Source organism: Podarcis cretensis (genome assembly GCF_951804945.1).
Source record: "Podarcis cretensis genome assembly, chromosome: Z".
NCBI lineage: Eukaryota > Metazoa > Chordata > Lepidosauria > Squamata > Lacertidae > Podarcis > Podarcis cretensis.
The window spans coordinates 24,149,215-24,174,563 of record NC_137184.1 but is presented as its reverse complement, the minus strand read 5'-3'; the positions used below and the strand labels follow the sequence as shown (position 1 = coordinate 24,174,563).

General features: G+C 43.1%; 1 long non-coding RNA gene across 2 annotated transcripts in view; it reads right to left on the bottom strand.

Moving 5' to 3' along the window:
- LOC307207709 overlaps positions 1 to 25,349 on the bottom strand; it is a 57,277-nt gene that overhangs the window by 29,136 nt on the left and 2,792 nt on the right. For both annotated transcript variants that reach the window (XR_013834777.1, XR_013834778.1), the window contains exon 2: positions 17,026 to 17,121. This is a non-coding gene — a long non-coding RNA (uncharacterized lncRNA). The remainder of the gene's footprint in view (positions 1 to 17,025; positions 17,122 to 25,349) is intronic.

Sequence of the window (25,349 nt, the reverse complement as noted above, 5' to 3'; positions counted from 1 at the left end):
ACTGGACCAAGCTAAAAACATCCATTATTGCAGCCTGTGAACAAACTACAGTGGTGCCCCGCAAGACGAACGCCTCGCAAGACGGAAAACCCGCTAGACGAAAGGGTTTTCTGTTTTGGAGGCGCTTCGCAAAACGAATTTCCCTATGGGCTTGCTTCGCAAGACGAAAATGTCTTGCGAGTTTCTGCGGGGTTTTCCCCCTTTTTCCCCCCTTTTCCTAAGCCCTAAGCCGCTTATCAGCTGATCCGCTGATAAGCCGCTTATCAGCTGATCCGCTAAAAGCCGCTAAACCGCTAATAGCGCTAATCCGCTAAGCTGTCAATGGGCTTGCTTCGCAAGACGAAAAAACCGCTATACGAAGAGCCTCACGGAACGGATTAATTTCGTCTTGCAAGGCACCACTGTATTGGATACCAAACCAAGAAACACCAGGACTGGTTTGATGAGAATGACAGTGAGATTGAATGCATGATTGACAAGGAAAGGAAGGCCTTTCAGATCTGGCAAAGAGATAGAAACTGTCCCATTAAGAAAAAAACCTAAGCCAACTCTAAGGCTGAGGTTCAAACAAGAACCAGAGAAGTAAAAAGCACCTGGTGGATAAAAAAAGCTCAAGAGATCCAGCACTTAGCTGACACTCATGATGCACAGAGTTTCTTTAAAGCCACAAAGACCACCTATGGGCCAATAAATCATGGCGTATGCCCTCTGCTCAGCAGACAGTAGCATGCTTCTAAAAGATAAAGAAGCTATTGCACTGCACTGGAAAGAACATTACCAACATCTCTTTAACCGCAACTCCCCTGTAGCTGCTGAGGTCTTCTCACAAATTCTACAAAAAACAAGTTAGAGATGAGCTTGCAGTATCTCCAAATCTGGGAGAGTTGTGTACAGCCATTAACCAAATGAAAAACAACAAAGCCAGCGGACCTGATGGGATACCTGCCAAAGTCTTCAAAGTGGTTGGAATTGAACTTACACAACAACTTCACAAGCTCATTGAAAAAATCTGGGAGAGAGAAGAGATCCCAGCAGACTTTAGGGATGCCAAAATTATCAATCTCTTTAAAAAAGGTGACAGAACTGATTGCAGAAAACTATTGAGGCATGTGGCCAGCAAAATTCTTGCAAGGATCTTAGCAAACCGTCTCTTAACAATATCAGGGGTGACCCTTCCTGAATCCCAAAATGGTTTTTGACCTTCTAGGGGGACAGTGGACATGATTTTCACCACTCGACAGCTTTAAGAAAAATGCAGAGAGCAAAACCAACCCTGTATATGGCGTTTATTGACCTAAGATTTCAACACTGTAAATTGTAATGCCCTGTGGACTGTCCTTCTGAAAACTGGCTGCCCAGATATATTTGTGAACGTCATTTGGCTCCTCCATGATAATATGACAGCAACAATTGCAGATAACAATGGCTCTCAAAGTGAACCATTTACAGTGGGATCAGGTATTAAACAGGGTTGTGTTACTGCCCCAACTCTATTCATTATTTTCATTGCCATAATCCTACACTTTGTCGAAGGGAAACTCCCCACTGGAGTAGAAATCATATATCGAACAGATGGAAAGCTCTTTAATCTGAGCAGGCTGAAAGCAAAGAGTAAGGTTACCGTAACTTCTGTCATAGCTCTTCAGTATGATGATGACAACGTAGTGCGTGCACGCTCAGAGGATGACTTCCAAACCATCCTAAATATCTTTGCAGAAGCTTACGAAAAGCTTGGCCTATTGCTCAATATCCAAAAAACCAAAGTGCTGCACCAACAAGTACAAAATAACTCCTCTGCAGCACCACAAATCCAACTCAATGGTGTAACGTTGGAAAATTTTGATCACTTCTCCTACCTGGCAGTTATCTTTCCACAAGGACTTACATTGATGCCAAAATCCAGCATCGCCTGAGCTCTGCGAGTGCGGCTTTCTCCCAATTGGAGTGCAGAGTGTTTGAGGACCAGGACATTCACAGGGAAACCAAAATGCTTGTTTACAAAGCTATTGTACTACCAACCTTACTGTATGCTTGTGAAACATGGACCACTTATAAACGCCCTCTCCAGCTCCTTGAAAGATTCCATGAACAGTGTTTCCAAAAAAATTTACACATCACTTGGGAAGATAGGCGAACTAATACTAGTGTACTGGAAGAAGCACAGATCACCAGTGTTGAAGCAATGATTCTTCAACTTCGTTGGACTGGTCATGTTGTGTGGATGCCTGATGAGCGTCTTCCAAAGCAACTACTCTATTCCAAACTTAAAAATGGAAAGCTTAATGCTGGTGGTCAACAAAAGAGGTCTCAAGGCAAATTTTAAAAAATGTAGTATAAACACCAACAATTGGGAAACACTTGCCTGCGAGTGCTCCAATTGGAGAACAGCCTTTACCAAAGGTGTCATGGGCTTTGAAGACACTTGAACTCTGGACACAAGGGAGAAACATCCTAAGAGGAAGGCACGCTTGGCAAGTCCACACCGAGATCAACTCCTGCCCAGAAACCAATGTCCCCACTATGGAAAGACATGTGGATCCAGAATTGGCCTCCACAGTCACTTCCAGACTTATTGTTAAAACGTGTTTATGGAAGACAATCTTACTCGGCTACGAGTGATCACCAAAGAAGAAGAAGTATTTGTTATTAACTTCTCAGGGTGAAATCTTAACAGACTAAAAGAAAATCAGAAAGTGGAACAAATCCTATTCAGTGTACAGTGGTACCTCTGGTTACAAACTTAATTCATTCTGGAGGTCCATTCTTAATCCAAAACCGTTCTTAACCTGAGGTGTGCTTTCGCTAATGGGGCCTCCTGCTGCCACCGGTGCACAATTTCTGTTCTCATCCTGGGGCAAAGTTCTCAACCCAAGGTACTACTTCCGGGTTAGCGGAGTATGTAAGCCAAAGTGTTTGTAACCCGAAGCGTTTGTAACCCGAAGCGTTTGTAACCCGAGGTACCACTGTATAGTGGAGGAGACCATGCCTTGTGATGGAGTCCTTAATAAAGTTTATCTTGAGTATATAGCGGGCGCACAACTTACACTCACTATACTTACGTGACTGCAGCTTACCATGGGTGGAGGAAAGTAATAAATAAATGAAGAGTAGGGAAGACCTACTGCAGAAAGAGCTTTTAAAGCTCTCCACCTTACGGGGTTCTGAGAACCCTCATGTTAGTGATGGGCCCAGAGTACATAATGTATAACCATAATTTGTCCACAACATGCAAAAATATGTCCCCATATCCCTTTTTAAATTGTTTAATCTTTCCTTCTCAGATACATAAAAACAAAGGGCTGGAACTACCTCCAGGCTATACCACTTGAGGCTTTTAGAAGAGAAAGAAAAGGCAAATGAGCTAGCTGAGGAGCTAAATGGCGGCATAAGTATTTGTCTCCGATCGCCACAAGATAATAAACACTTTGACTGTTTTCAAAAAGAGACTCAACAAGTGAATTGCTATTGTCTGCAGGGACGCCATCTCCTTGATCAGGAAGCCTCTTGACCTTGAGAAAGGCTTAGAGTGTCTTTCGCTGGTGTTGGGCCAGAAGACAGATCAGTGATGCTACTGGTCTATTGATCACTCTGTTGCATCTCTAACCAGGCTGACCAAGGAAGTCTCTGGGATATTGTTGGAGGACCATAAAATGATAATCTTGGGTGACTTCCATCTCCATGTGCTGATGGGCCAGCTCAAGACTTCATGACCTCCATAACAACCACAGGTCTCTCTCACTTTACCATCAGTCCAACACAGGAGGCAGAGCACACTCTGGATGTGATCTTTGCCCAAAGTGATATGAGGGATTTACTGAAGATAGAAGGAGTACAATGGCCAAACCATTATCTGGTTAAGTTTCGACTGACAATGGCAGTGCCGCTCTGAAGGGAGGTATGGCCTGCCCTGGGAGACTGATGTCATCTGATATGTCCCTGAATGTCCTGAGGGATTTTCTAGTTGCACTGGTGATCCTGTTGAAGCCCTTGCCGTGGAATAGCGAGATGAAACAGACATGATCATTCCTGCCCTAGGCATCCTTGCCAGTGTTTTGGAGCCTGAGAGGCTCTTTGGTACTTTGAGGTGCTCCAGACTATGAAGCAGGCTGGATGAGAACTGGAGTGCAGGTGGTGCAAGTCTCATTCTGAAGCCTACGGAAAACTGCTAAGAACACATAGTTGGGCCTACTATGTGGCAATGTGGGCAGTGAAAAAAGCTCATTTTGTAGCTCACATTGCATCCTTTAGAAGCCAGCCATTAGAATTATCTCTGATGATGTGGAGGTTATTGTTATATATTCAGTGGTCTGTGTTTGCCTGAGCTTGAATCTGGACTAAGGATTCTGAGGCCCCCGTGTTCTAATTCAATACATAATATCCAATCACAGAACATTTCAGGATTTGGGCCACTGCCATTGGTTTTTAAACTCTAAGTTATGATCTGCAGCTTGGGAGTTTAGACAGCCAATCACATTGAGAGTGGGAGTGGCCCAGGCCTTCAGAAATGTACATAAGCAGTTGCTTTGCTGTTATTGTCCAGTTCTGTTAGTTCAATAAAGGTTCTTGCTGTTATCACTGTGTCTAGCTTTGTGGGAACCCACCTACACTTCAGTCACTGACTCCCATTGTTGGGGAGGGACTTCTGGAGATCCTGAAGACCCACTACAGCCTGTAACTTTGCAATACAGATGTGTGTTCCATGAATTCACTGCTGAACTCAGAGAAGCTGGAATCAAATATAGATGGGGTTACCTCTTCAAACTGCTGATAACACATGAAGGAAGAACTAAAGCTGCAGTCACCCACCTTGAAGCAAAATAAGAATAAAAATGGACCAGTTACAGCTTCAGCCAAAAGGAGATAAATACACAGAGGAGCAGAAGACAGCGGAGAAGACACTGATCCTGAAGAGGGAAGAAGGTGTGGGTGGGGGGAGAGGAAAAAAAAGAGAAAAGAACAAAACTAAGAAAATGGCTGCAAAAACAGCAGCAACAGCAGCCTTTGATGGATTCTGTCCTGCTTGAAAACCAGAACAGGCAGTGTGGTTAATGGTTTTAAGGCCCCTCTAATCAACCTTCTTAGAGGCATGTGTCATGACTGCTCCCTGTCACTGTTATTTGCAGTGGTGATATAGGTGCCAGGCAATTGACTGTGAGAAGATTCTTCTATTAAAGGCATCATCTGATGCCTTTGCAGATGATACTTCTAATGCTACAGAACCCAAAAGAAGCTCATTCTTTCTAGTCAACCAGCTGAATGCTTTCCACCGAGTCACAAATTACTCAAAATCCAGAATTCTCTTTTCTAATGAAGAAGCAGCAGAAAATGGATTTTATCTACCATATTTACTCAAGACTAATGTGCCATCGAATCTAATGCGCAACTCAATTTTCAGAACCTAGAAACCAAAAAAAGCATTTGCTGGCGAATGTAAATGTGCCATCAAATCTCATGAACACCTTAATTTTTCCAATGTAATTTGGCCAAAAAAGATGAGCATTAGATTCGAGTAAATACGGTATTTCATTTGGCTGGGGGGGGGGGGGGAGCCCGGCTTATACCCCACCCATCTGCCTGGGTTGCCCCAGCCACTTGGGGTGGCTTTCAACATAATATAAAAACACAATGAAATATGAACCATTAAACCATTAAAAACTATACAGGGCTGCCTTTAGATGTCTTCATAAAATTGTGTAGTTGTTTATCTGTTTACAAAGTTGTGAATGTTTTGGACCACTGTTTCTGACACCATTTCCAAGATCACTAAAAACTTCATACCCTCCAACATTTATCCAAGGAAAATAGAGACGTCCCATGCCATAATGATAATTTTACTATTTTTTCCAATGAAAATGGTGGCATCCTAAGGAAAAGTGGAACATTTCGGGATCAAATCAGAAACCCAGACAGCTTCTCTAAATCAGAGATGTCCCTGGAAAATAGGGACACTTGGAGGGCCTGCAACTTATCTCTAGCACTAGTCCTACTTTCACTAAATAAAAACCCAGATTTCAATATCTGGCATAGACTCGTTTTTTTTCCTGATGACAGCCACCTGCTGGCATGTTTTTGAAATCCGAGGCTGAACAGCCACTAGAAATATGGTTCAGCAATGAGTGGGTTGTAGTTATCTCTGAACACCTCAATAGACATAGAAGGATGATAAAAGGTATTGCAAAGAGAGACACTTTAGATGAAACCTGGTTTTCCTTTTTTTCATATATAGGGGATGGAAATAAAAATTATCTCACTGACAACCCAAACCCATCAGTGCAGGAGCTATATTAACTAGTAATGTGCTTAAGAGTGTGTGTGAAATGGCTTCTGGTACGATCACCGTGGCGTTTGGCAGCTTTCCCATAGCACCAGACTCCAGTCATGCAATTTATTAAGAATAATATGGGGGTAATTATCCCTGGCAACCCCCCAGGGCAGGGGGGGGGACTTCTCATCTGCTGCTCACTACAATGGAATGCAGGGGCAGGGATGCTGGGTGTTTAGCACTGCACAAATTGGAAACTCTCCATTGCTGGCACCATGAGAGAGAGTATTCCTGTTCCTTAAAAAATAATTGAATTCGGACCCTGAAACAGGCGTGCTCTGGAAAGAAGTGTTACGGTTCTGATCTGGAAAGGATTTTCGTCATTTTGCTACGATTTATGTGAGGTGAGCATCTGTTTCTTTTCTATACTTATTACTTCATGACTTGGCAAGCCTCACTAAGAAAGATTTAATTAACTAAACGGAATGCAAGAGGAACTGTACAAAAACTTGAGAATTTGATGCTTTATGGTGTGGCCCTCTGTGGAGGGCTCTAATTGGAACTGGCAATATATGAAAGGACTTTGTACAAAAACATGAGTAGATATACTTTCGGCTTGGAATGATAAAATGGCGTAAATGTTGGTGCATTAGAAAAAGAAAGGGCCTCTCTACAGGGGTTGAACACAACCGATGGATTACAACTGGGAAATATTTCACATAAGAAACTACATTTGCTTGCATGGATTCTTGTCGTATATGGATTAATATCAAAGTGAAGGTGAATCTTTGATCTTTGCAAGCTTCCCCTAGGGCCCGGGGGGGGGGGAGCAAAGCTTGGACTGTAGAGGAACCAAACAATTACTAACTGTGAAATATACCTTATGGCTTTGCCCCCTATGGAAGACCCTTATTCGGATTTGAAAAACACCAGTTCATTAAAAGATTTGAAGGATTGTTGTATTTTAAATTGTGATAGACAAAGGAAAGCTGGAAGACAGCTCAGAGTCCTGGAAGCTCATGTAAGATAAGATCGTGGAATGAAAAGGGACCTCTGAGGGGGACTGCACCAGAAACATCTGATGAAAACAACAGGAAGAATAAATAAAATTCCTCTTGCATGCTAATATACATATGGATTTGTTAAATACGATTGAAAGTCGCATACCAGTGACTGTTATGATAAGATAAAGGATAAGATCGGATATCGGATTTATGATACTTTATGATTATGAGATTTTCTCCTGACCAGCCAGAACATGGGAAGTCCCTTTAAATTATATAATTTGGAATGTATAATTGGCTTTATTATTTGTATTATGTGTGGCAAGATTTGATTTGTTATTAATTGGAGTGTTATTTTTTTAAAAACAAAGAGTGTGTCTGAAATAATATTGCACGGTTAATGTAATGCACCCAGTGGTAATTGTATCATGCATTTAGACTCAGTTCTTGTTGTTGCAGTTTTGTTATATTGGAAAATAGTGGTGGTGGAGAGAAAAAAAGGCAAATAAGGGGTGGTGCATGATAAGGGGAAATAAATGCATGGTTTAGAGAAAGTGGATAATTTTTCTTCCATAAATCTAGAACTTTGAGCCATTCCACAAAGCTGAATGTTGGAAGAATCAGGACAAAACGAAAGTACTTCACCACATAACACACATATTTAAACTAAGGAATTCATAGTTGGGAATGGCCACCAACATGGATAGCTTTAAAAGAGGATTAGGCAAATTCATGGAGGATGAGGCTATCAATGGCTACTAGCCATGGTGGTTATGTTCTACCTGTACTGGAAACCAGTGAATACCAGTTGCTAGGAATCACACACGGGGAGAGTACTGTTGCACTCAAGCCAGCCTCAGGGCTTTCCATAGACATCTGGTTGGCCACTGTGAGAAAAGGAAGCTGGAGTAAATGGGTCTGTGTCCTGATCCAGTAGAACTCTTTTAATGTTCTTGTGAATATGTGCCGTCCTGAAATAATAAAGTATTCTATGCATGCTTTGAGTGCAATCCTAGAAGGGCACCCCAGAGGACATAGGATTTTGAAGTCTGTGGGCAGAGAGAGTAGTCCACCATCTGAAGCCCCCTCCCAACAAGTGTAGGAGCCACTGTTGCCCCTCCACTGTTCTTGCCTCAATGATGGGGAGGGCAAATGAGATATCCCAGGGGCAGATCAGGGTGGATTTTTTAAAAAAGGTGTCTTGTCCGTGTTCTAAGCTTAAATTTTCCCCTGGATTGAGATGAACTCTAAATGTGGCCCATGTGTTAAAGCAGAAAAACAAAACAAAAAACCAAGCCCTTGGTTTTTATGGTTCCTGTGACTTATTTACCACATCAGAAAGGATGTCAGCAGACTCAGGAAAAGCTCTGTCAGTGAAGCCAGCTATTCCCAGGGTCATCCAGCGATTTGACTCAGACCAAATCGAAAATGGAGCTGCAGGAGGAAAATAATCTTTTTCAGACATGGCTTTAAAAGGGAAGGGAGGTTTGAGCAGGCTCTTACGTGTGCCCTTCCTCAATGGCAAACACCAGGAATTCAAAGCAGAGATTAGCTTTCGAAAAGGATTGAAACGAATCCCTGTGGAATAAATTAAATGCCTCACCCTTGAAAAGTGATTATGTTCCTTTCATTGGAGAAAGAGGCTCTTTCACCATAAGAAAAAAGAAAAAAGAAGGGGGGGGTAGAGCACTGCTGTCAGACCTTTGCAGCTCAACTTACTGCCTTTTGACAGTTTTTACCAGTTGTTTGGCATATTTCTGGGGATGCTTATTTGAAGGGGGGTGTTAATATGTGAGCTTTTATCCCCTTCTATTAGAATTGATTTGTTGTTTTCCTTCTGTCCCAAATGTATCACAAGTTGTGCATGTTGTCTGTATCAATGATAGGGAACCTGTGGCCCCTCCAGGAGCTATTAGACTACAGCTCCCATCATCCCTGACCATCAGCCGCGCTGTTATTTTTGTGACTGGACAACATTTAGATTAAGAAGCACATAAAATGCTTTCAAAAAACCAAATAATTTAAATCTTAGCTTCTGAAAATGTCAGATGTTAATGCTAATGCTAATAATAATACCAAGTACCTGGCAATCATTTTTAATGCTTTATATGCAATTTTACACAAATGTAACTTACCAAGCAAAACTAAATAATATTAATTTAACCAAAATATCTTTGAATTCCCAAGTCACATTATACCTTTTTAGCACCCTTCATTTTTGAAAGTTGATTCAGCTCACTCTACGCTAGATCACCAAGGGTCTACTTAGGAGGAAGGGTCTACTCAGGAGATCCGGCAGCAAACAATGATCCAGAGCAGGGGTCGGCAACCTTTTTCAGCCGTGGGCTGGTCCACTGTCCCTCAGACCATGTGGTGTGCCAGACTATATTTTGAAAAAAAATATGAACGAATTCCTATGCCCCACAAATAACCCAGAGATGCATTTTAAATAAAAGGACACATTCTATTCACGTAAAAACATGCTGATTCCCGGACCGTCCACAGGCTGGATTGAGAAGGCGATTGGGCCGCATCCGGCCACCGGGCCTTAGGTTGCCTACCCCTAATCCAGAGACTACCTGGAAGAGGCTGAGCTGGCAGTGACCAGATGAGACTCCTTAGGACCTTTGAAGGATTAACAGTTGCCATCTTCTCTGTTCCAGATTACACATTGTGCTGTACATGGATGCCCTGCAAAGCTCCACACCACCCACCTTCCAAAATGTGAGATTGCTTTGCCTTCAGACCATGCAGAAGTTACATTTGTCCCTGGAGTGGGAAATGTGAAGAGCATTTCTAAGAGTATGCCCTGCAGCACTGAGTATCTGAAGCCATCCCCACATACAAACAGCTAGGATCACAGGACAAGAAAAGGATTCTACACGTTGAATATAGTTTCATTGCAAACTCTCAACACCATATATTTTGAAAAATTCAGCACTGAGGTCAAGGCAAGCAAAGTCCTAGTTTGAGAATGGACTGAAATTTCCTGAAAATATTCAAATGTAGATGCAGCACACATCTGATAAGAATAACCTCTTTGGAAGTACCTTTTATTTCTTGGAATCCAAAATTAAACATTCTAAAGCTCTCTTTTTCAGGAATAAAGGATAATTAGCAACAATGTAAGAACATGCAATTAAAGCCCAATGGGTTATAATTTATGTCTTACCCTCTGATGTGAAACAATTAGTATAGCATTAAAATGTATTATGTATTATGTATTAACTGCTTAAGGGGCAGAGTTAACTCTCTCAGCATCTGAATGAAAGCCATTGTATGGTTGCCCTTTTAAATGCCTCCGCCTTCCCCTTCACTTCTATAGCACAGAGTAGACTAAACCATGAAGGATTAGGGTGAGAACAAAATCTACTACATTGTTGAAGAACTTTCTTGCTGCTCACAGATATCCACATCCCATGCCCTGAGTGGCACTGCCAGGTTTTCTGAGTGCCTCAGCAGGGACTTGCCGAAATCCGAAACTTCCACGCAGGTGCATGAGCAGTGTTCCAATGTTATAAGGGGTTTTTTTGTGGGGGGGGGGAGTCAGTATGGATGGTGTCCATGCATCCCTTCCAAACCTGTGGTCCTGTATAGATGAGGGTAGAATCTCTAAGAGGAAACCAGTTATTTTGTTAAGGGAATATACACCTCAGGATAAAGAGGTGAATCTTCAGCATTCTCTGAACGTGGGGAGTTCCATAACTTAAGGGATGCCACAGAGAAAACGCTTTCCTGGGTTGCTACCTGCCTCCCAGACTTTGAGATTGGAGGAACTAACAAGAGGGCCCCCTCTGCTGATCTCAGCACCAGAGAGGGTCTATAGCAGTGGTGGCAAACCTTTTAGAGACCAAGTGCTGAAACTGCAACCCAAAACCCATTTATTTATCGCAAAGTGCCAACATAGCAATTTAACCTGAATACTGAGGTTTTAGTTTAGAAAAAACAACTCATACATTAGGGTTTATGTAACCCTTTCCATTGATATATAATTTTATGGTATAACTCAGTGCTTTTTTTCTTAAAACTGTTTAGGAATACTCTCATTTTGACTCAAGAAAATCACCATCGGGGAAAATAAATACAGTGAATTTCTTCTCCCATTAAATTCACAAAATGTTTAGGGTCTGCATCCCCACAGAAAAAAATCACTGGTATTACTCCAAAAAAAAGTAGTGTTATGAGCCATCAAACCTTGGAAATATACTTTTTCCAGAAGATTCCACAATTTTGGTCACTGGTATACTAAGAGCTTTTGAGTGTGTGTGTGGGGGGGGATTGCCCAGAGTTGTTCAGCTGTTTGGGGGGGGTTCCAAAGTTGTTGAGCTTTTTTGGGGGGGGGGGTTGCCGAAAATTGCTCACCAGCCACACAGATTCTTACAATCGCACAAGTCGCGGAAGACGCCAATCATCTCCACACTCGCTGCCAGCAGCCGCAAATCAATCGCCCAATTGCCACAATGGCAGCCAATCGAAAACAGTCCTTGACACAGCCACCAATCACCTGCACTATTGCCGCAGAGAATCTCTTGCTCGCATCTTTTAGGAGCCCCGAGGAGACGGAGAGCACTGTCCGCCTAGACCAGGGGTGGCGCTCCTCCCTCCCAGCCCGGATCAGGAGGTGTGGTGAGCGAATCGCAAGCGTGTCCCTTTGTGTGCGCACTCTCTCTCTCTCACCCAAAGACCCGTGCCAGCTGGTTGGTGGGTGCGCAACTCCCCCCCGACGACGCTGTGGGGAGCGCATGCTCTAGGGAGCGTTTCCCGCATGCAGCAGCATGGGGGGGAAGTGGCCAGCCACTTTGCCAACCCCCAGCAACGGCCCTGCTTTGGTGATGGCACGTGTGCCCACAGAGAGAGCTCTGAGTGCCGCCTCTGGCATGCGTGCCAAAGGTTCGCCACCACTGGTCTATAGGGAAGGAAGCAGACTTTCAGCTTAGAGAATCATATGGAAGAAGAACTGAGTCAAGGCATTTCTAAGGGTGCATATACTCCCTCTACCCTTGGACTCAAGGCTGAATGGAAGCAGGCAGAAGGGGGCTGGCATCTCTTCAGTCTAACTGCCAACTCCCAAAGGATATGGATGTGCACCTGTGTGATACTCTCTGCTGCTTACATTCACCATGATGACAGAGCACATCTGCAGTCCTTTATCCCTGTGGAGTTTTGTTTAGGTATGGAGTGTGGCCTTGTTCTCTTTTTTAAATGACATAAATGACAACAAAACCTGGTCTTTTTTCATACTGTTTTAGTCTCTACAGTTTACAAGACTCACAACCCATCTTACCTCTTTTCCCCTTCCACTTCAGCATGCCTGCATGTAGGACTCCTGTTTTGCTAATGGGGGGAGTAATATCAAGATCCAGAAAGCTCTAGTGAGTAAATTGTACAAATAGTTGCTACTCAACTGAATGAATTTTTACTTTTTTACAAAAGGGAAGGGAGAAGAATCTACATCAGCAGTCACCAGCATGACAATTGTTGGTGTAATGTTGCCCTCACGTCTTCCCCTGGTGCCCATGAAGCCACTAAGTCCCCACCACCTCCATGTTCCCTTGGTCATGAGGTAGTGAGAGCGGTAACTTTCTCCTCTCTTGTGAAGTATAGGGCTGAAAGAGGAAATTACAGCAGTCCTCTTTCCTACTTCCTCTTTCAACTCTATGTCTGATATTAATTCTACTGGGTATAATTTTTACCTAGCCTTCTTGAAAAAGCTGTGCACACACACTTTCTCTCTTTTTCCGGTGGGGCTGGGGGGGGGGGAATAAATGAGACCAGAAGGGGTGGCCATCCCCACAACACACATTCCAAAATCCAAAACTGCATGCTTCTAAATAGTTGGTGACCCTGATCTGCATAGCAAGTAGCATTACTGATAAGACCTGGGAAAGGATATGGAAATATTCTTCTGTAACTGTGATTTATGCAAAAACTAAAGAAACAGTTGTGAAATCCAACATGCTCTAATACCGTTTTAGAATGAGTAAAATATAGCATTTAAATTGTGGGCAATGTTGGAGACGTAAGTACACTATTAAGACACTTCAAGCACATATTGGGGACTGTCTGATTACCAGTCTTTAATGGGTAGAACTATTTCAATCCAATTTATGGAATTTGTTTATTTAAAGATTTATATATTGCTTTTTACAAAATGTATCAAAGTGGCATAGGTAAAGGTAAAGGTATCCCTGCCCGTACGGGCCAGTCTTGACAGACTCTGGGGTTGTGCGCCCATCTCACTTAAGAGGCCAGGGGCCAGCGCTGTCCGGAGACACTTCCGGGTCACGTGGCCAGAGTGACATCGCTGCTCTGGCGAGCCAGAGCCGCACACGGAAACGCCGTTTACCTTCCCGCTGGTAAGCGGTCCCTATGTAAATTGAATACTCTTTATGTCCATATTTCTTATATTGTACTTTTTATAGGGGTGCCTGTTTTATTTCCCCAGAACTTACTCCACACTTGGAAAACTGAAATGAATATTGATGATACCTCACTCCCAATCTCCAGATGACTTTACACCATGGTTTTATGCAGGTGTTACAAAGCATAAGGGACACGGTTGAACCCTATAGGACCCCGTCCCCCCAAAATCATAAATCCCAAGTTGTTGAGCAGTGGTCTCTCAACAATAGTTTCTCAAATTGATCATCTGGACAGAAACAGGACCTCCATGTACAGTACTTTAAAAATACAATCCAGAAGGGTCGGTAGCACTGAAAGCTGTTGAGAGATCTTAGAGAAATCACAGAGTCATATTGCCCCTGTTGGTATTCCAGGGTAAGTCACCCATCAGGATGCACAAAGAGTGTGCCAAAACAAGGTCTAAAGTCCAATTGAAAGAGATCAAGAAAATCAGCCTCATCAAAGAGTAGTTGAAATGCAGTTGCTACACACTCAAGCAGGTTGTCCAAGTAAGGGGTCTTGGTGGTGGTGGTGGTGATATTATTTTTAAAAAATTAATCATAATCATCATCCAGGGTGATTTACAGAACTGAAAATATATAACAAATATAAAATATGCAAAGCTTAAAGCCAAACAATAAAGCAACAATGAATCTAAATAATTCAAAAAGCACATGCCCAATAACATTTAACATAATCAAAAATAGCAGAATATAGAATTACAGTGGTACCTCGGGTTACATACGCTTCAGGTTACATACACTTCAGGTTACAGACAACCCAGAAATCGTACCTCGAGTTAAGAACTTTGCTTCAGGATGAGAACAGAAATCGTGCTCCAGCGGTGCATCGGCAGCAGGAGGCCCCATTAGCTAAAGTGGTGCTTCAGGTTAAGAACAGTTTCAGGTTAAGAACAGACCTCCAGAACGAATTAAGTACTCAACCCGAGGTACCACTGTAACCAAAAAGAAATTAAAATTAATGGTCAGTAAAACCAACACACACCATTTTAATATGCTACTTTGCAACATAGTGGTAAATTCTAAAGCATGGGCACTCTTCATAGCAGTCCCCATAGCAGTGCCCCTTCTGATGAGTCTGGGGAGGGGGTTATTGGTTTGTAGGCGGTTTTTTCTGGTTTTATTATGATTTTTGTGTTTTTATCTTGTACTTTTATGTTGTGAACCGCCCTGAAATCTACGGCATAAGGGCAGGACACAAATTAAATAAATAAATAAATAAATTAGTTAGTTAGTTAGTTAGTTAGCCAGTGCAGACGTGATGACTTAAATAGCTGCCACTCAGCTTTATCCAACATCTGATCCTATGAAGAATTCTTGTGGACTCAAAAGCTTGCTCACTACTTTATGACATTTTGGTTAGTCATAAGAAAGAGACTTTATTATTTTTCAAAATGAACTGTGGCAGTTCTAAACACTGGCCATGCATGCTCATGTAATGTACCTCTTCCTCTGGTTAGCTTATTTTGTAAATTTCTCTCTGAGAAAAACCTATCTATTTAGTACACAGAGGGTTGCAGATAGCCTGCCAGGAGATGAGATCACTGTCCCTGCTGTGAAGTACTTGGGAGGCCCTTTGTCCCACCACTGTTACTGAATATGAATCACAGGTGTTTGTGTAGTAAGAGTGCCGTTGCTTGCTTGTTCTTGGTTTTTGAGATAAACAGGCATATTTAGATCAATAATCTTTGCGGTTATGAGTAGAAAGAACTGCTATGATTAATACTGTGTCAGTGGAAGTGACTTTTGTTAAGTCTATAGTGAAGTAACACTGTGCTGTTGTAACAAGATGCATGATATTCTTTTTGAAAATCAATTTAAGCACACCAAAAGGTTCGAGCCACTGCTGCACACCGGGCCTTGATTGAAAGGGAGCTGCTCTATGGAGAAACACCCCCAGCTGTTCCTGCCACTGTGCTATATATTGACCCAGTCAGTAATGATGGAAAATTTAATGACATTCCATTCCAGAAAAATCATTTTCCCAATCCCTTATGTGATGTTTACGTGGGCCACACAGGCCCTCTGCTGTCAGGCTTTTCACATTGCCACTGGCATTGCCAACTTGCTGCAGAGAGATGAAATGCAGAGGTGGCAGAACAGTGTTATGGCTATAATGTCAGCACTCAGCAGCTGAGTTCGCTATTAGAAAGAGTGATAAACATATATCTCCCAGGATAGCATAATGGTTTATTGAAATGTTTTTGTTGGTGGTGTTTATGTTTCCCCAAGGAGCAGTGGAGTGTCCTGCTCACTTCCAGTCAAGGAGGGCAAACGACAGATAGTTATTCTTGTTGACAAAAGCACACACAGCAGCTCCTAAGCACTGAATACACACTGCCACACACTTCTAGGAACTACGTAGCAGGCATTAACTCTCCCTGGTTTGTGTCCTCACAAAGCAGTTGAAGCAGCAGTAGGACTGTGACCCCTATGCTTATGTACCTTCGATGGAATTTGCGCACGCCACTTGAGACTTCTCCTACATGGAAGTTGCCATTACACTTGCCTCTTTTAGCCGCTCTTGATCATGGGGAGGCAAACCATGCACTCTTGTGCCTTGCCCACACTTTTTAGGACTTTTACTCCCGTTATGTCTTGTACACATACACGTAGGTTATGGGTTTTAGTTACAATTCATCAGTGTACAAATTTTGTTCATAAAAACAAATAAACAAAATAAAATGCACGATGACACTACAACTCTAAAGCGCAATGCAATGTGGCACCTAGAGCTTTTTGCTACTTTGGGAATTGGGGATGGCTTAAAACATGAAGTGGGACGAAGGCGACTATCCTAGGGCCATGGACTGGCTGGATGCAGAAGCATGGTGGGAGGCACCAGCTGGGTAACCCACAAGGGAGGAAGCCAGGGGATTACTGGTGGGATGACAATGAGTGGTCAGAGGGAGAAGATTGGGAGGATGTGTCAGAAGCTAAAGAGGCAACAGGGCTTAGTGAACAGGAAGAGACTGGGGCAGAGAGCAATCTAAAAGCAGAGGCAGATGCGGAGGCTAGAGGAGGGAGAGGGCACAAGGCAGAGATCAGGTAAGCTGTTGAAGAAGCCAGAGGGTCTCCCCCTCCAGCTGCAACCATCCTGGTCTCCCAGAGCGTGAAAAGGAATGAAGAGAACGGATGAAAGAGAGGCAAGAAGGAGGAGACTTGGGTTGCTTGAGAAGGATCCAGGACAGAGATTTAGGGAACTGTGGGAAGGTGGGGACCTTCAGTCCTTGCAACTGCCTCACTGTGGAAAGTTACTAGGCTCATTAGGCTTGAGCTGTTTTGTTTCTTCGAATAAAGAGTTAACTTCACCGGCACCTTTTGAGTTATTACTTACCTGACCCAGGCAACTGCCTCTGACACCTGGCTCCCAGTTGCTGAAAAACAAGAGCTTGAAGGAGGATTCTTTTCAAAGGCTTTAATATCCAGATTCCTACAATACATATGCAAATCGCTGGTTAAGGCACAACAGGGAATGCACATAATTAATCCAAGGTTCAGCTACACAAAGGCAAGTGAATTAGCTCCCAAGGCTTAGATGTTGATCCGACAATGACACATACCCTTGCTATTCTATATAAAGGAACAGGGCGGACTCAACTTAGCGCAGCAAGCATTTCCGCAATCCATCACTATGCTTGGTATAGGAGCCTCTTGCATCTAGACAGGAGGGGGTCTCTGCCCCCTGAGTGCTGGACAGGGCCCCCCCTCTGTATAGGCCTCCTCCTAGTGTCTGACTGTGCTGCGGAAGCTGGTACATGAGGCACCATGGAAGTGTCAAGGATTGCTCCAATAGTTGTAGAGAGGGAGGCAAGGGTGGCAGAAGTCACGGCTGTTGTTGCAGAGATGGGTGAGTTGGAGAGTGGGTTGAGGGGAAAACCCCATGCTTCAATCATGCCCAGGACCTTCACTGTCAGGTTGCCTCAACTACAGCATAGACCTCCCCAACCCACTGGAGCCCTCCTTCAAGGGAAGAGAGTGGAAAGGAGGAGCATGTGGCCTAGTCATGTAATTGCCATATGTCAGGTTTTCACTGGACACGTCCTCTTTTTCAGGAGTAAAATTTGTGTCCAGGAGGATTTTTAAAACTTGGCAAAATGTCTGGGGTTTTTTGGTTTGGTAGCAGGCCAAATTCAGCAGCGGAGGCAGGAGCTTTATGGCCCTCATTGTCTTCATCTCCCTTTGCCAGCAGGGGAGGCCAGCCCCACTCCAGAAGGATGCTGCCATTGAGGAGCACAATGGCCAGTAGGGCACACCCAGGTAAGCAGTGTGCTTTGCAGCTGCACAGTGCACAGGGCTGCAGAAGCAGGGTTCCCGCTCTGCACCCCCGCCATTCCTTCGTCACTGGGGCCTTTGCTCAGCACCTTATACAGTGGTACCTCAGGTTAAGAACTTAATTTGTTCTGAAGGTCTGTTCTTAACCTGAAACTGTTCTTAACCTGAAGCACCACTTTAGCTAATGGGGCCTCCTGCTGCCACCGCGCTGCTGCTGCGTGATTTCTCTTCTCATCCTGAAGCAAAGTTCTTAACCTGAGGTACTATTTCTGGGTTAGCAGAGTCTGTAACCTGAAGCGTCTGTATGGGCACCACGGGTCTCCTTCCTAGACCTGCACCTGTGGCCTCTCCTCCAAATGGCTGCTACCACTGTGCTACCAAGGCTCCCCAGGCTATTGAGACACCTCCCGGCCACGGTGCCTGGCCCAGACCAAGCAGGACGAACAGGAGCAGCCGGAGAAGCATGACTGGCACCAGGGCATGGAAGAGCAGGAGCAGCACAGGGGAAAGGGCTTTCCCGGCTGGGAACCGGCTTGCTCTAGTGGGGCTTGGGTATGCAGGGAAGCCCTAGCCACATCCCTAGGGTGCTCCTGTGTGGCAATGTGGAGCACGAGTCCCCAACATGCTCCAAGCCCAGTAATCTGTGAAGGTGTGTGAGGGACATAATGGTTGTGCTGCTGGAGAAAGCCAACCCGCCACAAGAAAGCTGAGGCCGCAAAATGAGACCGGCGAGGTTCTGGGGAGAGAGCGCAGTGGCTCCTGCCACTGCTTGCCCCAGGACCACAGCTGCCTGCTACTACGGATCAGACCCCCCCATCAGTAATTTGTTTTGTTTGCCTTCAGTTGCTTGGTTTGGTACATTATTATTATTATTATTACATTTTGGTGGGCGAGTGCAGAGGAGACTGAATATGCCAGCACCCATGGGGAAAGCCTGAGCCCTCAAGGATGCTGCCTCAGTAATGGCTCCAACTTCTGGATGCAGCAGTACCATCCTCATCCTTACATATATATATATTTTTTAAAAAAATCCTCCCTATTTTTGGTTTGTTTTTGTATTTTTAATCATTTTCCCCCTTTTCTTCCATTTCTGGGGGGGGGGGGAAATCCTCTTCTTCTTTTAACTATATCTCCCCTTCTCTTTCTACTCCACTTTAACTGACATCTCTTATTTATCACTCTCCATTTTCATTTTTATTACCATTATTAAATATTTCAATACACCTTTTATCTTATTACTACTATTCCCCCCCAGCCCACCTACAAATGTGTCACAGAAAATGTGTCCCCTTTTTGCTCTTCAATATCGCAAACCTATTTAATACTAAATCATAATTTACTGCTACATCCAAATGAGGCCATTGCCTGCTACTCACAGGTTTTGTAAGTGCTTGCTTTTAAATTAAAAAATAAAATCTGGAAATTTTATTTGTCTTTTTTAAAAAACAAAAAACAGGCACTATTGATGAGTGTTTCTTCTTAACTGAAGGGTGTTAACCTATTAGTTAGCTCACTTTGCATCCACATAGCCAATAAATGTTGAGCTTGTTCAGAAAGGAGAAATCGTGGGAGGAAAAAGAAAGATCCTTCCAGCAACTAAGGCTGAGAACCTGACCTGGAAATGAAAGCTCTTTGGTGTGTTTTGCTTCTCCATTGCTGATTCACACCACTCCATTGCTGAAATTTGCTGTGACGGCCAGGATTGCTCATGGAACTTATTAAATCATCATTCAGCGAGGGGCCTGGCATTTCAATCAGATGGGAGGATGGCTGCATTTTGTGTAACTCAAGAACAACAGAATGGACTACAATGCTACAATTCAAACACAATGACAGCCATACTGGAAATGTGTCTGCATAACGAATTCCAAAGAGGCAGGCTATGTGAGTGGGTTGCAGAATAAACAACAGAGAACGGCTAAGAAATTTTGTTATGACACAAGCTTCTACAGGGCTAGTTCACTTTGTCATATGCAGGCTTATGCCATAATGTTTATGTTAAGATATGTTAAGATGCCACAAAGTTTTTGTTTTTGTTATGTGGTGGAGGCTCCAAGTGGTGGTATAATGCTTGAAAATGTCTCATTGGGCAGATTGTCAAATGTGCACAGGGACATAGGAAACTTCTGAGTCAAGCCATTGATCCACCTTGCCCAGTATTGTCTGTACCACGCTGATGACCCTGAGACACTGTTGGGCTACAATTCCCATCAGCCCTAGCCAGCATGGCCAATGGTCAGGAATGTTGGGATTTCTTTTCATTCTGAAAAGTAGGATGCCTTCAAAGAAAGGTTTGGCCAATGCAAAGAGAGACATATGGCCAACATACTTGCCTAGCACAAACCCCTGCATGTTTCCTGAGAATTAAGTCCCACTAATAGGACTTGCTCTATTGGCTTTACTCTCTGTATTTAAGGTCAGCTGTCAATATTTTGCAGGGGGGATTCAAGGGAATACTGAAGATTTTGATTTGAGTAATTAAAATGTATTAAAGTTCTCTGTCATACTAACACAACAAATTCACTTTTTAAAAACCATGACTAATTGTAGTTAGGAAAGTGACAGGGAAATGCTCTGAAAGTGTGGATGATAGAATCAGAGAATTGTAGAGTTGGAAGGGACCTGGAGGATTATGTAGTTCAACCCCCACTAATACAGGAGTATGTAGCTGTCCCATACAGGGATCGAACCTGCAACCTTGGTGTCATTGGATGAATGAATAACAGGAAGATATATAAACACAGCACAAACAAATCAGGCTGAATGCTCACTGTCATATAACCTCCTGACAAACAAATCGGAACACGTGATCAATAAAACCAGGCATACTCTGCATAAGCTTTATGCAAGCAAATAATAATAATTACTTGCATTTACACACCACATTTTCTCCAAGGAGCTCATGGTTTGCCACCATGTAGAGATTGCAGTCCCTATCTCTGACCCAGGGTGAAGGGACTGGGAACATTACATCTGCCCAACTCCAGCAGCAGCACCTCAAAGGACCAGAAAATCGACTGCTAAATGCAGTTTTTATGGTTTAATTTGATTATGAACAAGCTGGAGGCTAGAATATTTAGGAAGGAGCTTTTGATCATCCTTAATTGGCCTTGGCCAATGCTGGCAGCAAACGACATTCACCCCCAAGGAACCTGTGTGCTGCTGTCATTGTCTCCAAAGTCAGAAGGAAAAAGGGATTCTGCTATAGAGAAGCCTCCTCCTTTGTCCTCCCCACATGTCTAATGTGTTACCTACAAAAAGCTGAAGGATGCTTACAGACTAATTAATTTGTTAGGAGGAATTTTTCAATTTTGCAGCCTCTTGGGCTTGTAAAAAAAACAAAAACAACAACAACTTTCCCTGGCTGGCAAATAAACATTAGCTGTAATCTCTCTCACAGAGCTGTGCCTGCCTAAATCAGATTTAAAGACAAATTTAATTTAATTGTACTGAACTATCTTCTGAACCCACCTTTTGGAACACTCTCGGACACTGGTGATCAGGTGTTTCTGCGTTCGAAACGTGCACAATAACAGGTTGAAGTCATGCAGCCCTCTCTGACCAAAAGGATCATAAACAATTGCTGCCAGCAGAGCAAAGATCCTTCTGCAGCAGAGTGGCATGCAGTTATGAAAGTCTCTTAGAGTTCTGCATCCCCTGGATTGCTAGTACTGTGAAAGAAATTATGTGGTTTTCTGGTGAAAAGGTCGGGGGGGGGGGCAGCGTTAATGCACATGCTTTGCATGTGAAAGGTTCTAAGTCCAATTCCTTGCCTCTTAGCCTTTTTCAGTCTGCAGGCTGCATGGCACAACCATCTAAGGGCCACTTGGCAGCAGTGGTTGGGGCCTGAAGAAAAGTGGGGAGGAGGAACAGACATGACTTTTATCTTTGAAAAAAAAAAGTCAGGGATGGTAATAAAATTTGTTACCACACCTTCACCAGCCTACCCAGGGTGGATTATGACAATTAAAAATTCAATCCTTGTTCAAAGTATTTTCATTAACAACAAGAGGCAAATACAGTGGTACCTCTGGATGCGAATGGGATCCATTCTGGAGCCCCGTCCGCATCCTGAAGCGAACGCAACCCGCGTCTGCGCATGTCGCGATTCGCCGCTTCCGCGGATGTGTATGATGTTATTTTGAACGTCTGTGCATGTGCAAGCAGCAAAACCCGGAAGTAACACGTTCCATTACTTCCAGTTGCCGCGGAGCATAACCTGAAAAAGCTCAACCTGAAGCATATTTAACCCGAGGTATGACTGTACAGAAAGAAGAAATAAGATTGTTTTTTTTTAAAAAACAAAGATTAGTTGTCACAATTGTCAATAAACAAATGTAGAATGCAGCTGTGATTTCCTAAGCTAATAATAAAGCATTACTGAGAGGGAAAGGATGTGTTGTCTGTAATTACCAAAGGGTTCCATGGTCTCAGTCCATTTCAAAGAAATAAACAACACTGGGATGTAATAAATTAGGACACTTGCATAGATCTGTGGTACCTAACATTCCTGAGTTTGCATATAAAAAAATAAAACGAGATCAAATGGCAAAGAAGGGATCTTGATCACTTATGCCCCTGGGCACTTTTGCTTATGGCTTTTTTTTAAAAAAATAATATTTATTACTTTTAAACCTTACAAACAAGAAGAAAAAGAAAAGGAGAAAAAAGAATAAAAAAACAAAAGAAAGAAAAAACAATACAATACAATATATAAACAATACACCACACAACATTAACGCATTAAACTAAACAAAACAGAACAAAAACAATTTAAAAACATACATCATACCATTTCAATGCCTTATCTTTCATTCCCTTGTTTCATCGACTTCCTCTCACCTCCCTTTTTGTATTCCACGTCTATTAATTGTTTCAGCAAATCCTTTCCATCTTTCACTATTTTCTGTCATATAAATATCTTAACTTATTTTAACCTTATTTCCATTAATACTATAATACTTATTTATGCTTAACTCCTTATAACACTTCTACTAAGGCCATATAATTTCATTCCAACATTTTTCTAACACATTAATTTTACCCTATTTCTATAAATAAACTTTAAACTTTTTCCAATCTTCTTCCACCATCTCTTCTCCCTGGTCTCGGATTCTGCCAGTCATTTCCGTCAATTCCATATAGTCCATCAACCTGGTGATCTTCTGTCCGAGGCTCTTAACTCTTTTCCAGCTCCCTTCTGCAAATCTTCTTCGTATTTGTACATACACTTTACTTTGTCTTCTGCTGATCTTGTTCTTAATTTCCTTTCTTTGATGCTGAAGAGTAGGTCTCGGGGGAGCTCCAACCTAACAATGTTTTTATTCCTTCTTGACATGTCAACCACATCTCCGTGGTTAAAACTAAAATCCAAAAGATATTTCAGGACGTGTTTCAAAGTCCCTCCAAATCTGCAGGTCCCCACAACTCCAATTTCCTCCTGACTCAGGTCCAGATCCCAAAGATCAGTAAATCCCTGCATGAGGTGATCTATCCAACTTTCCTTCTCCAGTCCAAGCAGGGTTCCAATCTGACTTTCTCTGAATTCAATCATAGAGGGCAACAACTTGTAATCATCAAATTGCCTCTGTAAGGCTGGGGCTCTCTCCCTCTTCACTTGTATTACTTTAGGTTCAACAACCACAACTTTCTCCCTCGCTTTCTCCACCATTTCGGTTCCTGAATAGTTTCTGTGTAGATGTTCACTTTTTGTCCCAAAGTAGTCACTTTTTGTCCCAAAATATCAATTTTAATATTCATCACATCCGTCTTCTTGTGGAGCTGTTCCAATGACTCACTTATCTTGCATAGTGCAATCACTAAGGCTTCTTCTGTCGACATTCTCAAGCAATCCAAGGTCAATCTCACGGTTTTCTCTTGCAGCTGGAGATTCCACCAGCCCAACTCTTGTAACAATTTCAAAGGCTCCCTCTAGAGGGAAACAATTTCTGTTTGTATCAATCCTTTTAAGCACAGTTCAAGCAGTAAAATTAGTTTCAATTTTCAGCTACTTTTACTCCTTTTTAAACGCAGAAGGAGACAATGATAGCAATGTATTTCTCTTATTTAACTAACTGTCACAGTCAATGAACTTTCCCAAAAACGTCAGTCTTACTAGCAGTCCATTTCCAGGTTCAGAGCGGTGGGGATCCAACTTTCTTCACTCTCTCCTGCAGGCTTATGTGATCCAAAATTTCCCCCCTCTTCTCCTGCCTCCAAGGGGGGTTTAACAATTTTAGCCGATGGAAGTTTAATCCTTTACATAGGACTTTCCAAGACTTTAGCTTGCAAATTCTTTGCTTCAATCTATTTACAAAAGGGGAAGGCGGACTTCCTGTTTGAAACCTCCCAGTTTCGGTGCCAAATGAAGACGTTTAAAAATCCAATTTTCCGTTCTACTCACGAGTAGTTGTTTAGAATCAAATTGTCCACAGGAAAAAGTCAGCGCTCTCCGGCAACAGCAATGCGGCTTCACTCCGTGAAAGAAGCAGTCAATTCGAAGCACCGCGCCGCTCACCCCACATCGCTCTGGATCCCCGAAACCGGGTCTCCCCGCGAGTAGGGGAGGCGCAAAAGGTGCCAGCCAAATCCCACGTTCACAGCTTCTCCCGCCTGCGATTTTTAGTGGGTCTCCGCCTTCGCCGTGGCGGCCAGACCCTGAATTCCACGGAGTAAGTTCCTCCCGATCAGAGGAATTCCACCATTGCCGGAGGCGCTAACCCGGAAGTCCACACTTTTGCTTATGCAAGATCTTTTCAAGAAGGGCCAGGCCTTGGAATAGAAAAAATCAAGATTATTGAGATCAAAAGCCTTCCAGAACTTGGTAGTTGTGGCCTGGGCCACTGTCAAAAGGTGCCATACCAGTTCCTTGTTATTCAGGTCTCGATCCGAATTTACAAATTTAAGAGTCAGACAGGGGAAGGGATGGCTTGTTTGTCTTGCTAAAATTCAATATTAAAAACAGTTAAAACAAATTGCAGTCACAGGATGGGTCATGAAAACACAAATCTATGCTGACAAAGACAGGTTAAAGATCTGTGTCTTCAGCATACCACAAAAACTATATAATGCAGGTGCCAGACTTAGCTCTTTGGGAAGGGCTTTATAAATCCATAGAGCTGCCAGAGAATGCCCTCTACTGGGCTGCTAATATCCCACCTTCTGAGAGCAGTACATAAAAATTACTACTGGGGCGAGGGGCACTTTCTGCTATTTATGTATGAACGTAACACAAGCTTAGTTAACAGTGAATTGCCCTTTATTATTGATGAGGCCTCGGAACCTGCGCAGAGTAGAAATTAAAGTCCTCCAGCCAGGCCACACCTGTGAGTTAACTCTCCAGGAGTTGGGCTCCTCGGTCGTAGCTGATTCTCTTAAAACAAGGGC